Source organism: Amblyomma mixtum, chromosome 6, assembly GCF_055824585.1.
Source record: "Amblyomma mixtum isolate Tamu chromosome 6, ASM5582458v1, whole genome shotgun sequence".
Taxonomy (NCBI): Eukaryota; Metazoa; Arthropoda; class Arachnida; order Ixodida; family Ixodidae; genus Amblyomma; species Amblyomma mixtum.
Window position 1 is genome coordinate 102835385 of NC_143017.1, and position 14457 is coordinate 102849841.

General features: G+C 45.1%; 1 non-coding gene across 1 annotated transcript; it reads right to left on the reverse strand.

Annotated features, from left to right (window-relative positions):
- Positions 1-8650: 8650 nt before the first annotated feature.
- Positions 8651-8722, reverse strand: TRNAT-CGU (transfer RNA threonine (anticodon CGU)). The gene has a single exon. It is a non-coding gene; the product is annotated as a tRNA-Thr (tRNA).
- Positions 8723-14457: the final 5735 nt, after the last annotated feature.

Below are 14457 nucleotides of genomic sequence, written 5' to 3' on the forward strand. Positions count from 1 at the left end.
TTTTATTACACATACCTCAAGGGCCCTCGGGTGAGGGCTTTACATGAGGGGTGGGCTAGCAACCTGGTGTTAATAACATTTTTTCGATGGCTTTCTTAAAATGGTCCGGGTTTGTATGAAGGATGGCACTTGTGGGAAGACTGTTCCAGTCACGCGCTGTTTGGTTGAAGAAGGAATAGAGATGGCTCACGGTGCGAACAGGAGGTGGGTAAACAGCATTTTGGTGGATTGTGCGGGCTGAAGAACGATGAGCAGGCTGGATAGGACAGTGTGAAGAAAAGTTGTGATACATTTTGTGGTACAAGCACAGCCTCCTTGTAACTGGCAATGAGCTATTGGCAAAGGAAGGTTCCCCTAGTTAGCCAATTCTGGTAGGCACGTGGAGACTCGCTAAAAGAACCTTTATCCTGAGATGGATTTTCGTGCACTTTTGCAGCCAGTTTCTTTGTGAAATCCGCTAGTTTGGAGCCCGAATTCTTGAATACGATTTAACGGATTCCTGATATCGTGGTACGGGCGTGCCAGAGAGTTAACGATACAACCCTGAAAGACAATCGGGAGTGTGCATAATTTTTATCAGAAGAAATGAAAATCATTTATTATATTTGGTGTAAGCTGGCCCTACATTACCTTCATAAGATTGAGCAAGGTTATATTTTCATCCTATCTGGTACATATGATATAATTTCCATCTGTAATTCAGTTTAAAGCAGGTGCTGCAATTTTACGGTGTGAACACAGAGATGACGTAAGACATACCTCCAAGTAACAACATTTCCTTATTATATGTCCTTGAACTTAATGCCATGGAAAGATGTGGAAGTGGTGCGTGCATAGAGAAGCAAAGGTAGAGGAATTCGCAAGGTGTTGGATTCTCAAGCTCGCCACCATCTTTTTATCCGTGTTATCAGCGCTGAATTGTCAGCAGGTCAAAGTGAAATCCTAATTACTGCAGGTGTTAGCTTAGTTTTTGAATGAGTGTTGTGTCCAAGGGATGAACAAGGATGAACAATACTGAGATACACTTGCGAAGTCCGGGAGGATGGTTGCCAAACAGCCACTCCGAGGGTGGCTACTGTGGAAGGAGGAGATTTTAACCAGAGCGAGGATTGCACACACGGAGCATGACTGCCACGGGAACGAGCCGAACAGTGGTTACTCTAGAAGGAGGAGGGAGGGGATGGCGAAACATAGCGCTGCGTCTGCGGCGGCTGCTTCAAAACGTGCCGCCCGAGGTGAGGCTAGGTAGAGTCACTGACCATAAGCCTCAGCAGCGATGTCAAAGGACAAGTACGTGAAAAACTAAAAACAGTGCACTATATCTATACTTGCGCATTCCGCTCACTAAATCTGTATCTCGATATATGGCGAAACAAATATACTTCAACAGTTCTTGAGGAATCGCTCCTTACACAATAGCAGCCATGTTGTACCTTCTTAACTAATATGGCTCATCTATACGAGATTCCGTAATACTGTTCTAATTTCATATAAACTCTAGTAACTGAGAGCTTTCACACCCGGCTATTATGTTTTCCGAGGCTAGTCGGGCCGACAATAAGAAAACAAACAAGTTCCGCTTTTTAGTAAATCAACCAGCTAATATTTCAGAGCTTTTTTAGCCTACAGAGCATTCTCGCATGTCCGGAAGAGGGGGATGTATTTGCTTAGAAAATAATTTCGACGATGTGGGGTAGAATCATCAGCTTGCCCAAGCAAACAAGGTAAGATGCTTTCTCACTTTCTTGACAAAACCTAGGCTGAAGCCTTCAGCGAAACGTCTGTCTTGTGACAAGAATTACTCATTAAATCCATTCCTCACTTGTGTAAAAGGAGTCAGTGAGGAGGACAGGGTTTTCAACATGATTAATTGTTACTCAATTCCACCGTATTTAATATATACAAAGACAACATCACCACGAAAACTAATACTGGAGTCTCTTCTGAATAGGCTATCTAGGACCATAGTTAAAAATACTGGTAAGCCCCGCCTTAAGGATATGAAGTGATAGCGTTAATGGGTTAATGCAAATATATGCGGAATTGCTCATCCTCTGCTTTACCTTCATTGATCGCGGGAGCTCCTCATACCACTCCTGGAGAAGCGATGCAGCTGTTGAGGGGTGCGCCACTGCCCTGCGACGGAGATGCTGCCACCGACAGAATTTGTGCGATCCAGGTTGCTTTTCCCGAGCAACCTTGCACGACCAGTCATTAAATTATCCGCGACCTGCAAGGTTGCATGTGAACACGATCTTTTATGTGCACCACTGAGTGTCACTGTAGTGCCACCGGTTCTGTGCGCGCGATGAAGATGAGGGAGCGAAGAAGCAAGAGGGAAGCACCAAAGTTTCGACAAGAGGAGTTGTCTTACACTGGGAAAATCGCTCATCATTGGCGCGATTTAAGTGGGGCTTCACTGCGAGGAGGAACTTCAGGTGAGGAAAAGGAGGGTGTGAGATGGGAAACTTATTTGATGGTCAGCGTCAGCTTGAAAACCTTCTCCAGGTAGGATGGTAGCCATCCGGCCTGGACAAGATTTTTAAGCACACGCTACGAGATTGTTTTAACAAAATCTGGCAACCTACATCAAGATTTTATTGATATCAAGCGTGTATGCAGAGTTTTTCAGTACACTGAGGGTTTCTTGGTGCTTTTACGTAGCCGATGTCCTTAGTCTCCTGAAAGCTGAAATCTATGGCCCTCCTTACTGATGGCGTCAACAGGGGAGCAGTCTGCAGAAATAAAAATGGACGGCATCACCTGCAATGCCTTTGAGCACTTGGCCCACCTTGCCTGCCTCGTTCATTGCAGCGTCGACCTTGTGGCTAACAGCAAAGATGTCCTGGATTTAGGTGACGTAACTTTCTGTTCAAGGCTGGGCTCGATACGCAAGCTGTTTCCTGGCCGCGAGCTGCCGATCATAGGCCTACCGACCAGCGTCCTTAGCTAGTGTTTGAAGGTGTCCCTGCTTATCAGATCGTCCTCATGGGTTTGATGCTATGCTCGCGTCGTGCCATTGAGATAAAATACAATATTGGCTAGCATTAAGGTAGTGTCCCATCTGTTATATGCGCAGACGCGTTCGTAGAGGTTGAGCCAGTCTTCCACATTGCTGCCATCTGTGCCGGAAAAGGAGCTGGGGTCGCGACTACGAGCCATGAGCACGAAAGGAGCATGGTGAGGCTCCTTTACTCTCCTTTTTGAGCCATGGTGGTAGACCCGGCCTAACGACCAGTGCGAAGCTCGGCGGTGTGCTGAGCGTAAAATCCGCACCTCCACCAAAGAAGCTACGTGGCTCATGGCAAGGATTGCGCAAGAACGACCCAGGCACAGCGCACAGGCCGAGAGCTAATAGACCGCAGAGGACACACAGCAGAAAAGCCTAGATGAGCATAATGACGTCCTAAGGCTTAATGGAATATACCCACGGTGGGAGATTGACCAGGCTGCATAGCGCATACAAACGCACTCATGTGCAAGCAGTGGAGTACACGGATAATTTTGTGCTTAGATTAGAATTCGTACAAAAAAAAACGAAAAAGAAAAAAGCAGTGCATTTTCATTCTAGCAGAGCACGCGCACAACCGAGACACTTGGTTCACGTCTTCATCCAAAGTATTCGCTGCAACATGATAGAGATAAAGAGGACGACGGAAGGAAAGATCATAACCACAAGAGTGTTCCGGTTGGCTACCCTGCACTGAGGAGAAGGGATGAGCGGAAAGAAAAGAGAAAGGAAGAAGGGATGAAGAGAATAGTCAAAGTGGCGTACGGCGAATGGAGTAGTAGGCCTTGATGGCAGTCGATTGCTGTAGCCGTGGTCCGAGGATCCTATGGCTGTTTCCTTAGTGGCCATAATGGATTTATTCTGTGTCCTCTGTTCGAATTTTGGGTACTTCTTTCTGAAGCTACGTGGCTAGGCTACGTGGAACAATGCTCTTTCATTTGCTGCCTGTGTTTTTGAAACTTTCAATTTGGCATCGCCGTATTTTATTGGAGGTAAGGACTGTACATTCCGAGCTTTGATTTCTTTGATATAGATTGCATTGAGATACATGGACACAAACGAAAATGAAAGCATGCATTCCACTTCGCAGAAAAAATCAGTAAAACACAGATAAACATAGAGCCTGGCTTAGAGGCACAGAACAATCTGAGCAGCATATCTCACCGGTGGTGCTGTACGCGCCACCTACCTCCCTGCCTTTCCATCCTTCTGTTTCTCTCTCTCGCACAGATGAGTGCCGCAAACACTAGCTGTTGTTATGACCGCCGTTAAGCCATATTTAATGGACTCATAATTATGCGTGAGTTCGTTTAGAGAAAGCAGAAATTTTGAGGACAAATGGCCTTTCAAAATGTTTAATAATGGTTGCGCCAGCGGCTTGCTGCTTCTTGTCAAATCAAGCGAATTTCTCAACCTGTAAGGAATTTGTAATAAGGACGAAGGCCTCATTTTTAAATTTTCAAGCATTTTCGAAATGGCGAAATCCCGGCTCCAGCAGCGGGTTCCTGCACTCACAATCAAATATGATTTACGCATTTGTAAGCCGTTCGTAATGAGGTCGGAAGACAGGTTTCTATCCTAGAAAGAGCAGAGAAATATTGGTCATGCTTTGAACAGCGCATTAAAGTCTACGCCGTTTTACGCCTTAGAGCGCTGTCCCTCAGATCAAGTTTTACATGAACCTCATCAGCAGCCCTTAGACCGGTGCCAGAAGCTCTAGACAAAGGATTTTATAGGCGCATCTTTTAAGCCCCATCTGAGCAAACAAGCCCGCGATGCTTTCATTTTCCTCCCTCCGGCGGACATCTCACGAGGAATTATTATTTTCTTTCCTGATTTGGTCGTGCAAGGCCTTTTCAACTGCGACGTTTGCTTAACGTATGAATTGCTTTGAAAACGGAAATACAACGATATCGAATTCTTCAAACACTTTAGCCGACGTCTCACGGGGTAGTTCTAAGTGATTACGACTAGCGCATTGCACAAGGAACTAAGCATACAGTGGCAGTTTGACGCTCGGCAAGAAAATGAGAGATTGTGTTAGAAAAATCTCTTACAGGTCAGACATAGGAAAAGAAAGACACAGCATGAGTGCTGAGTAACATTCTCTGTTTTCTCAGCATTAAACTCGGTATTTTAATACGAACATGAGAGGGAAATAACTAGAAGAATAGGAATGCATGAGGTGGAGCTCTTATGGCAGGCTCTCTCATATCACGAATGGCAGTTTACCAGTATCCCTCTCGAGAAAAGTATACAACAGCTGTATCCTACCGGTACTCACCTACGGGGCAGAAACGTGGAGGCTAACAAAGAGGGTTTAGCTTAAGTGGAGGACAACTCCGCGAGCTATGGAAAGAAAAATGATAGGTGTAACGTTAAGAGATCGGAAGTGGGAAAAGTGGGCTTGGGAACAAATTCGGATTAAAGACCTTCTAGTCGAAATCAAGAGGAAGAACTCGGCTTGGGCAGGGCATGTACTGCGAAGGCAAGATAATCACTGGCCCTTATGGATAGCGTAGCAGGAGGCGGGAAAAAGTTAGGTGGGCAGCTGAGATCAAGAAGTTTGCGGGTATACGGTGGGAGCAGCTGGCAAAGGACAGGGTTAGTTGAACAGACATGAGAGAGGCCTTTGTCCTGCAGTGGGCGTAGTGAGGCTGATGATGATAAGCTTAATGCTTATACATGGATTCCACTTGACGTCACAGGCACCATAATTGAGTACAAGGGAAAGCTTCAACAGCGCAGGTAGGAAGGGGTGACTATAAGCGAATTAGATAAGCCGGTAGGTTGCCAACGCGTTTGTGGTCTCAAACAGGGCGGTCGCTACGACGTTGGTGCAGCCTATGTAGACATCAGTTCGAAGCAAATCCGTTTGAAACACATATACTAATGAACGTACATAGCGTTGCAGAATAGCTTTTTCCTTGTAAATACACCCCAGTGATGCTAAATCTTGTTTCAAAGAAACCTTTCTGTGTTTGTAACTTTTCTAGCGAAAGAGAAGACAGCCTGACTAAATCTCAGAATTCTGAAGCCATAAGCGAGCATGGGAGCAGCGCACTCAACAGCACGGCTGACAGACACCTTTTGTGCATCCCAAGGTTTCTAACCATTCTCACTTCAGACAAAAAAGTGGCGCAAACGTTGCCTAGTCCTACTCCCATGCGCACAAACTTTGTTCCTACTATATGCGCGAATGCGCTGAAGTGATCTTGCTACTTTACAGTTATGATATCGAACGTCATCGTACATCATGAGTTTAACTCGGCAGCGCCAAGACTTCCGTTCTGCAGAAAATCATGCGTCGGCATTGTGAGCGAAAAAGCGGGTGGCCACCTGCCGCTAATGTCACGTGACCTTGCGACGCCTTCGCTACTTGCCCACTGCGGCAGGTGGCAGTGAAATTAATGATTGGTCGCTAGAGGTTGCTCGGGGAGAGAAACCTCTATTTGAAAGAGCCACTTGCCACGGCAGTGGAGCATCGCTTAACTGCTGCCTCACTGTGCCAGGAGTGCTACGAGGACACTCAGCGACTATGAATGTAAAATAGAAAATTTCCATGTCTGCGAAGTGATACTCAAAGGAGATCCGAGGCGGCTCAGGGACGCATTAACGCTATCGCATCATGCCATTATACGGAGCTGAAGTGCTCGCTTTTATTTGTTGCGTCGATATGGTTGAAAAATTTAGTGCTCCACCAGTTGATGTTGTGAAAATTTAGACTGATCTGTAGGGAAGGGTTAAAATACATTTAATCTGCCCAACAGAATATTGAGGCGGAGCTCGATGAACTTTACGAAAGTTTTGAGACACTTAAATCAAAGATTCACGTGATAAACAACATTGAAAATGGCCTTGCCACTGTTGAGGACACAGCAGGGCAACTGTATGGGGATCTTTCCGCGTCACTCTCCCTCCTCCCACCCACCCTTCTCAAAGTGTTTTAAGGAGAAGAAGTGTTCTCCTTCGCATATATGTTTTAAAAAATAGAGCCAGATGGAATAACTGAACCTTTCACGGTATTCCCGATAGAAGTGAATATTAGCAGGGAAGGGAAGAAAACCACTCCCTGTCCAATATATTGCTATAGACCGCCAATTCACGACAGACATCGTTGAACACGTCCATCAGTTTTTCAGTACTGCGACAATGAAATGTTTTCCCGTGATTAAAAAAATCTATTCATTTAAAAAGAAAACATTGGTCCTGTTGCTCTTTGCAAAGCTAAACACCAAATAAATATTTGTCAAGAATAATTTCCGCCGTTCGTATGCCACGTCCGAAAAAACTGGCGGACTATTTGGCGTGATGAGGTCAATTGCTAATTGGATTCACTAGCACTTCATTTTCAGTTCGGTTTTGGTTCGAGTCTTGGTTTTCAAGGTTCTCTACGTTGCACTCATAGATCACCTGGAGTCCTCACGATACTCCTGGCACAGAGGTAGAGCGCTGAAGCGATGCGCCCTGCTCTGCGAATGTAGGTGCTGCCACCTGTGGCACTTGCAAAACCCAGGTTGCTCGTGCCGAGCAAATTCTCGCTACAAATCATTAATTGAACTGCCACTTTTGACGGGTGGCAGTTCGTTCCCAATCCGGTGGGCAGGTTGAAATGGTGTCACAAGGTCACGGGACCTAGGTGCTCCACCTGCCACCTATGGTTCGAAAAGGTCAAGAAGGCTTCAGAAGAGTGTAGCCGAAACAGCTGAGCGTGGGCTTATGTGCTAACGTCCTTTGCATAGTTGGCCACTAAGCCTGCCGGCAGGTTGCATAAAATCCAGTGGGCATGTTGCCATCGGTCCACTTCCTCAGGTGGGCAGCCTGCTAGAGGTTTAAGACAGACAACAGCGAAATAGATGAGTGCAGGCTTAATTTCTCACGCACTAAAACTTTTCCACATGGATAAAACTTTTACACAATACGCAGTTTATAATTTCACGTGAAAGATGCTGATGGTAAACAATGTTAAGTATATGACAATGCAATTGATAGCATCAAGAGAGTGGCACAGTAGAACACAGCCGCGAGTGCATCAACAAGTTACCACCTCGTCACCCCATAGGTCTACGCGAAGGAATGTGGTGTAAATCTTTGACATCATGTGTGTCGGTTCTGGTGGATAAGGCCATTTCCAAATATTTCTCCTCAGAAGAGCCGAGCTCCAACCCATTCGAAATCTTATACCCGTTCGAAAACATTCCGGTTCACGGCGTCGCTAGGTATCGAACCTTGCACACCCGGAATGCGAGGCGGATGCTCTAACTACTATGCCACCGCTGATGACCAGGACACCAGAATTCTATATACAGATTAATAACCCTCTAGCCTACTATTCTGGTCTTACTGTTCGGCGACTTCAAATTCCCTTCCATAATTTGACCCGCTATTGCATTCTCGCTTTAAGAAATAAGCTCGATAGTGAATTCGTTTAAACCTGCTTTACTTTCGGGCTACAACGCATCATTCAGCTAACAATCTGTACCTTATGTTATGAGTGAAGCCAACAGCCACCAAAGGACACAGGGGATTTATTTTTTTATTATTTTATTTACTTTGTGGTGTTCATCAATTTAGAATATTACTGAATATGTTATCGCTTAAAGATAATTGATTAGAAAAGCAGAAGAAAAAATAACCACATGCCGCCGGTGGGATTCGAACCCACGACCTCCGAATTACGCGTCCGGTGCTCTACCTCTGAGCTACGGCGACGGCTGTCAAATCTTCTGCTTTCAGGGATTTTTATGCTTACAAAAAACCTAACCTTGACAGTGTTCATCAGCGCCACCCACGTTCCTAAGCGACGGACGTAGAACGTCCTGAGTTACCGCTGGTGTGAGTTAGAACGTCATCGAACGTCGAGGGTGGAAGCTGTGTGAGAACCCTCTTATGCTTCCTATGGCGTCAAGGCTGCCAGAACCGAGGCCCTCGCTAAGCAATTAAGCAAACAAGGGAAGGGGAATGAGGGGCTCGTTATAAATATGAGTGAAGTTAACAGCCACAGAAACCAAAGGACACAGGGGATTTTTTTTTTTATGTTGGCATCCCAACCTGGTAGATTTTCACCGATAAGTTATCTAGAAGGGATAAGTGATCGCTTGGCTATCCATGCTACTTTCTCGTGGTATCTTCAGAATAAAAAAAAAAAGGAAACACGCTATATAACATAACCTATATCATATAGCGTCTCCATATGATATAACCAATATCATATAGGCAACCTCGCCGGTTGTCTCGCCAACTTTGCACCAGGTTTTTCACTTCGGTCTCTTGAATTGGAAATGGTTACCTATTAAATCCGAAATACAACACCTTTAGGAATACACGTTCCTACTATCACAATAAAACAGGGACCTTTTTCTCGATGGTATAATGAAACATTAAAACAACTATTTCGCACATCTAAACGTATTAATATTGTCCACGCATGGAAACAAATTTTACACTGCCGCTGCTCACTACGATGCCAAAGTAGCCTAAGCTAAGGGTAAATTCCTCTCAGACACCTTACGAAACATGCTGCATAATAATCCGAAGCGCTTCTGGCAAACTATTTAACCCTCTACGTCTAGCCTAACTTCTCTAACTGATAATTCTGTGCTTTTGCATTCCGAGTTGACATGTTCCAACACAAAAGTACCGCTCAATAATCTGCCTCAAGTACCCTGTTTTATCAGCTCTCGATTCAGAACCATTATTTTTGATCCGAGTGGAATAGCAAAGATAATAAAATCATTCCCCAAACCCACTATGTGTTGTTGATGGCCTCAACCCTAAAAGCGTGAAAAATACAAATGTTATGTGCAGTCTGATATTCAGTTTCATTTTCGAGCAAACACTTTCTTCGTCCTCACTGCCACGTGACTGGCGGATACGGAAGGTTATTCCAGTCTATAAAAAGGGTAAGCAATCGTCACCGCTTATTTACATACCAATCTCGTTAACAAGTGTTAACAATCACAGCACCTGTACTATATTTTGACACTACGAAGTTTTGCTTATCGCATTATTTTTTTCATCCTAATCAACATGGTTTCCGCAAAGGTCGAAACTTTGACACACAGCTCGATCTCTTCTTTTATGACATGCATGTCACTGTCTGGCATTCCCCAAGGTACTGTTTTAGGCCTGCTTCTGTTTCTTATCTATATAAATGATTTCATCATCATCATCATCATCACCTGACTACACCCACTGCAGGGCAAAGGCCTCTCCCATGTCTCTCCAATTAACCCTGTCCTTCGCCAGTTGCCGCCACTGTATCCCCGCAAATTTCTTAATCTCATCCGCCCACCTAACTTTCTGCCGTCCCCTGCTACGTTTGCTTTCTCTTGGAATCCACTCCGTTACCCTTAAGTACCAGCGGTTATCTTGCCTTCGCACTACATGCCCTGCCCAAGCCCATTTCTTCCTCTTGATTTCAACTAGGGTGTCAATAACCCGCGTTTGTTCCCTCACCCACTCCGCCCTCTTCCATTTTACCCGTTACCATCACTTATAATGTTCGACTATTTGCTGACGAATGTCTCATCTATCGCCCAATAGCTAAAAGGCCAACGTCACCAGCCTTCAAGAAGATCTCGTTCGTGTCCAAGAGTGTTCGTGTCCTTGTTCGTGATTTTGTTCGTGTCCAAGCTGGTAGGTGCACCGTTAAGAGGCCGGAAGCGGGCAGAGAGGGTCAGAGAACAAACGCGGCTTAATGATATCCTAGTCAAAATCAAGAGGAATAAATGGGCTTGGGAAAGAAATGTAATGCGAAGGCAGGATAACCGCTGGTCCTTAAGGGTAACGGGGTGGATTCCAAGAGAAGGCAAGAGTAGCAGGAGGCGGCATAAAATTATGTCGGCGGATGAGATTAGGAAGTTGGCGGGGATACAGTGGCCACAACTGGCAAAGGACAGGGAGAGAGACATGGTAGAGGCCTTTTCCCTGCAGTGGGCGTAGTCAGACTGATGATGATAAGGAAATGAAATGGATCAGTAAGTGTCTCATTTCTCTGTGGACACCACAGCAGCGCCGTGAGAGGAAAGGGGAAGGTGAGAGTGAAAACGGAAAGAGAAAAAGAGATGGCATAGTGGCGGGCACTGGAAAAGTTTCGACCAGTTAGGGTTCTTCAACGCCCACTTGCACTGTACAGGAGCGCCTTTTCCGTTTCGCTTCCATCTAAACGCGGCCGCCGTGGTCGGATTGGAACTCGGTTACTTCTGCACAGCAGCCAGGGCGCCTTAACCACTGAGCCACCGAGGCCAAGAGAGAGCCAAGCCAATGAAACAGAGAGAAAAGAAAAAGATGAAGTAAGAAATAGACAGGAAGAACAAGAACAAGAAGAAGCGGAGAAGACGCGGAAGTGATAGAACACTAAAGCTAAGAAGAGAACAAGAAAAAAAGAAGGTACAAGAATACAAGAAAAAAGAAAGGACGAGACGAAAGAGGAAAAAAAAAAGGATGGGCGTCGCGGCTCTCGCCTGATCATGTAACTAGGCGTAACCTAGTTTAGCTAGTCTTGAAAAGCTGTACTTCTGCCATGCTGAGCTTGAAGGTGATCATGCTTTTGACATCTAATGGGAAGCGCGCCACTGGAGAAAAATCGCACGTGGCAAGTGCCTCGATCTTCTTCGTCGACGCCATAGCTGCGCGCGTGGCAGTGACATCTGCTGCTGTGCTGGCTGCTGCTCGGCCACTCCTCCTCGCCATTTTATCATGCAATGTGTCTCGAGATTCGCTCTTTCGCTTGCCAGCCACGTCCACCGCTTCGCTGATAGCTGCTCACGACGCTCGCTCTTGTACTTATGGCACGTGATGCATCACGTGATTTGCTCTCGCTGAAACAATTTACTCTTGCTGTAGTCTTGAAACAATAAAGAATTAAAGCTAAACCGCGCCTAACCACGCTTAACAGAGAACGGCAATTTAGTGTACAAGCTAATATCTGTGACAATAATTATGACCTTACTCGTAAAACTATTGGGCTTGGTTTTTTATGTTATTTCATTATCTCGCGTCATCAACTGGGTGGTTACGACTGGCAATAAAATGGCCTCTAATTGGAGTGAATATTGTAATTATTATATCTGAGAAGTTTTCGAAGGAGGCGGAAACGAAAATAGGCATTTGTGTTCTATTCTGATGGAAGAAGCGAAACAAAGCACTGTCTAAATTTTTATGATCCGTTATTTTAGGTGAATAGTGAGAACAGAAAGCACGAACAATTTTCACACAACTCTCTTTGTTTACAAGCACCCATAGTAAGAGGCTCATAAAGATTGTTCCGACTGCCTTACCGCCGTGAAGACCGCCATTCCATAAGTTCACACTTGCCGAAAACATCGTTGTGAACTACCATAAATTTGTGTTTCTGGCTTCTACTTAAATTCATTATGAAACGACAATTCCACGCGAAAACGATTTGTTTTTAAGCTGCTTGTTCGCACCACTCCCTGGCGCGATAGTTTGAGCTTCAGTGTATGCACTGCAGCAAAGTATCAAAATCCCGATATAAAAGTGCTTCTGCCACTTATAACTTTTTTCGAGCCTTTAGAGTCGCGTATAGGTGCTGATAGTTTTATGGATCATCGGCATAAGCGTTTCAATAGTCATCTGCGTTAGCAGTTTAGCCAATCATGCATTGTCGAATTCTAAGTCCTTTTCATTATTTTAACTTTGGAAATGTGGGTTATCATTATTCGACTAGCAAAACAAAGCTTACGCAATACGTGAATGTATTGATAAAGTATCATACCGCTACGTCTTATAACGCTGAATTAATTTTCGTTGTCAAGTGGAATGCTTTCCGCCGCAAATAACGCAAAAGGTGCTCAGTACATTAGCTCACTAGCGCGCTTATATCCTGGGACATAATGCAATAGCTTCTTCACTGAAAATAATCACAGATGTCTTTATTTAGCATCTCGTTGAAGGAAGTACCCATTCACTGGCATTACGATACGAATTTCAAATTTTTCGCACAACGTCAGTGCCGATCTGAGTTTTACGTGATTTCAATACTATTTTTTTTACACTGACTTGCACTGGAGTCCAATCTATTCTGGTATAAGTGTCAGCGGGCACGCATCGGCTTAAGCAAAAAAGCTTTTTTATTTCAAGCCCATCGTGCTTAGGAAGCACGTCCGACATGCTACTTCCAGCGCCCGCCTGTCATTCGTGCGCTAAATTAAGTGCTTCAACCACTTGGAAAGCATCGGCTAGGCGATGTTTCGATGGGGTCTAGCCGTTGCTTGCCTTGCACAGCCAATGCCCCTGTGAGTGCATTTCAAGTGGGACCTCACTTGAAATGCTCTTACGGAAAGCGTTCGCCACACACAGTATTACAATGATATCATTTCTGTTATGAGCATTCTTTATCTTTTCAAATATTTATTTCTAATCGTTATCAAACTTCCACCCCAAAAAAGCATCGCAAAACTAAGCACATCTATGCTGGTACAGCGTTCCGGCAGCGTCGTTCAATCTGAAAAACCACACCATTTCCTTCATAAAATCCCAGCACGTTCTAGTAATATACAGCATACACACATTTCTCCCGTCTGCCCCGCCCGTTTGCACGTAATTCCTAGTCTCCAGCGGTACGCGCAACGGGATCCGCCATCTGCAATATCCACTCAGGCAGATATAGGCATCCGAGTAGCGAGCTGGCCAAGCACGCAATAACGCTGTAGTACTTTCGCCTGGGATCTCGAAAGCCGCTAAAGTTGCCTTTTCCGCCGCTGGGCGATATTGGACGGGCACTGCAGCGAAGCCCTCAAACGACTCTAAAAATCCAAGATGACTGGATTTGCGCAAGGCGTTCAGAGAAGTTGAATGAAGCTACGGGGATGGTCGCCTGCTCTAAGTAAGTTCGGGTAATTTTTATTTTTAATTTCTTCATATGGCGTTGTGTGGGTTTGAGACTCGCATAGGAAAGTGATCTCTCCCTGGAGAGGACTGAGGATTGTCGGGTGTTTGTGCCTTCAAATATGCCCCCTAAAGGCCATCTCGTCTTAGAGCTGCGATTGCCGTACTACGAAGCATTGAAAAAATTCACAGCACATGAGTGTTTCCCACTCGATTTGAATTTTATTATGCTTAAAGGCTGTGAAATCGGTCGTGGTGTTTTTTGGGAGCGCTGGGTATTTGTGGGATTTAAATGGAACACTGTAGTAACGACCCTGGATAACCACTCACAGTTTGAACAACTGTTTATTCAGTCTCAATTACTTGTCCTGTAAAATACACTGTTCTAAAGGCTTTAGTTTTGGAACCCTTATTATTTCTACTATACATTACAGTCCACCTTAGCTGCATGTCCTTGTCTGCACAGGCATAGAGTTTCTTACTATTACCTAGAGGGAAAGCTGGCGCCCTGTCTATGGGAGTTTGCGTGGAGCCCCCTCAGGATCATATCAGCCACTATGGGCGCCCAAAGCATCATGGGACGGTGAGCTACTGAC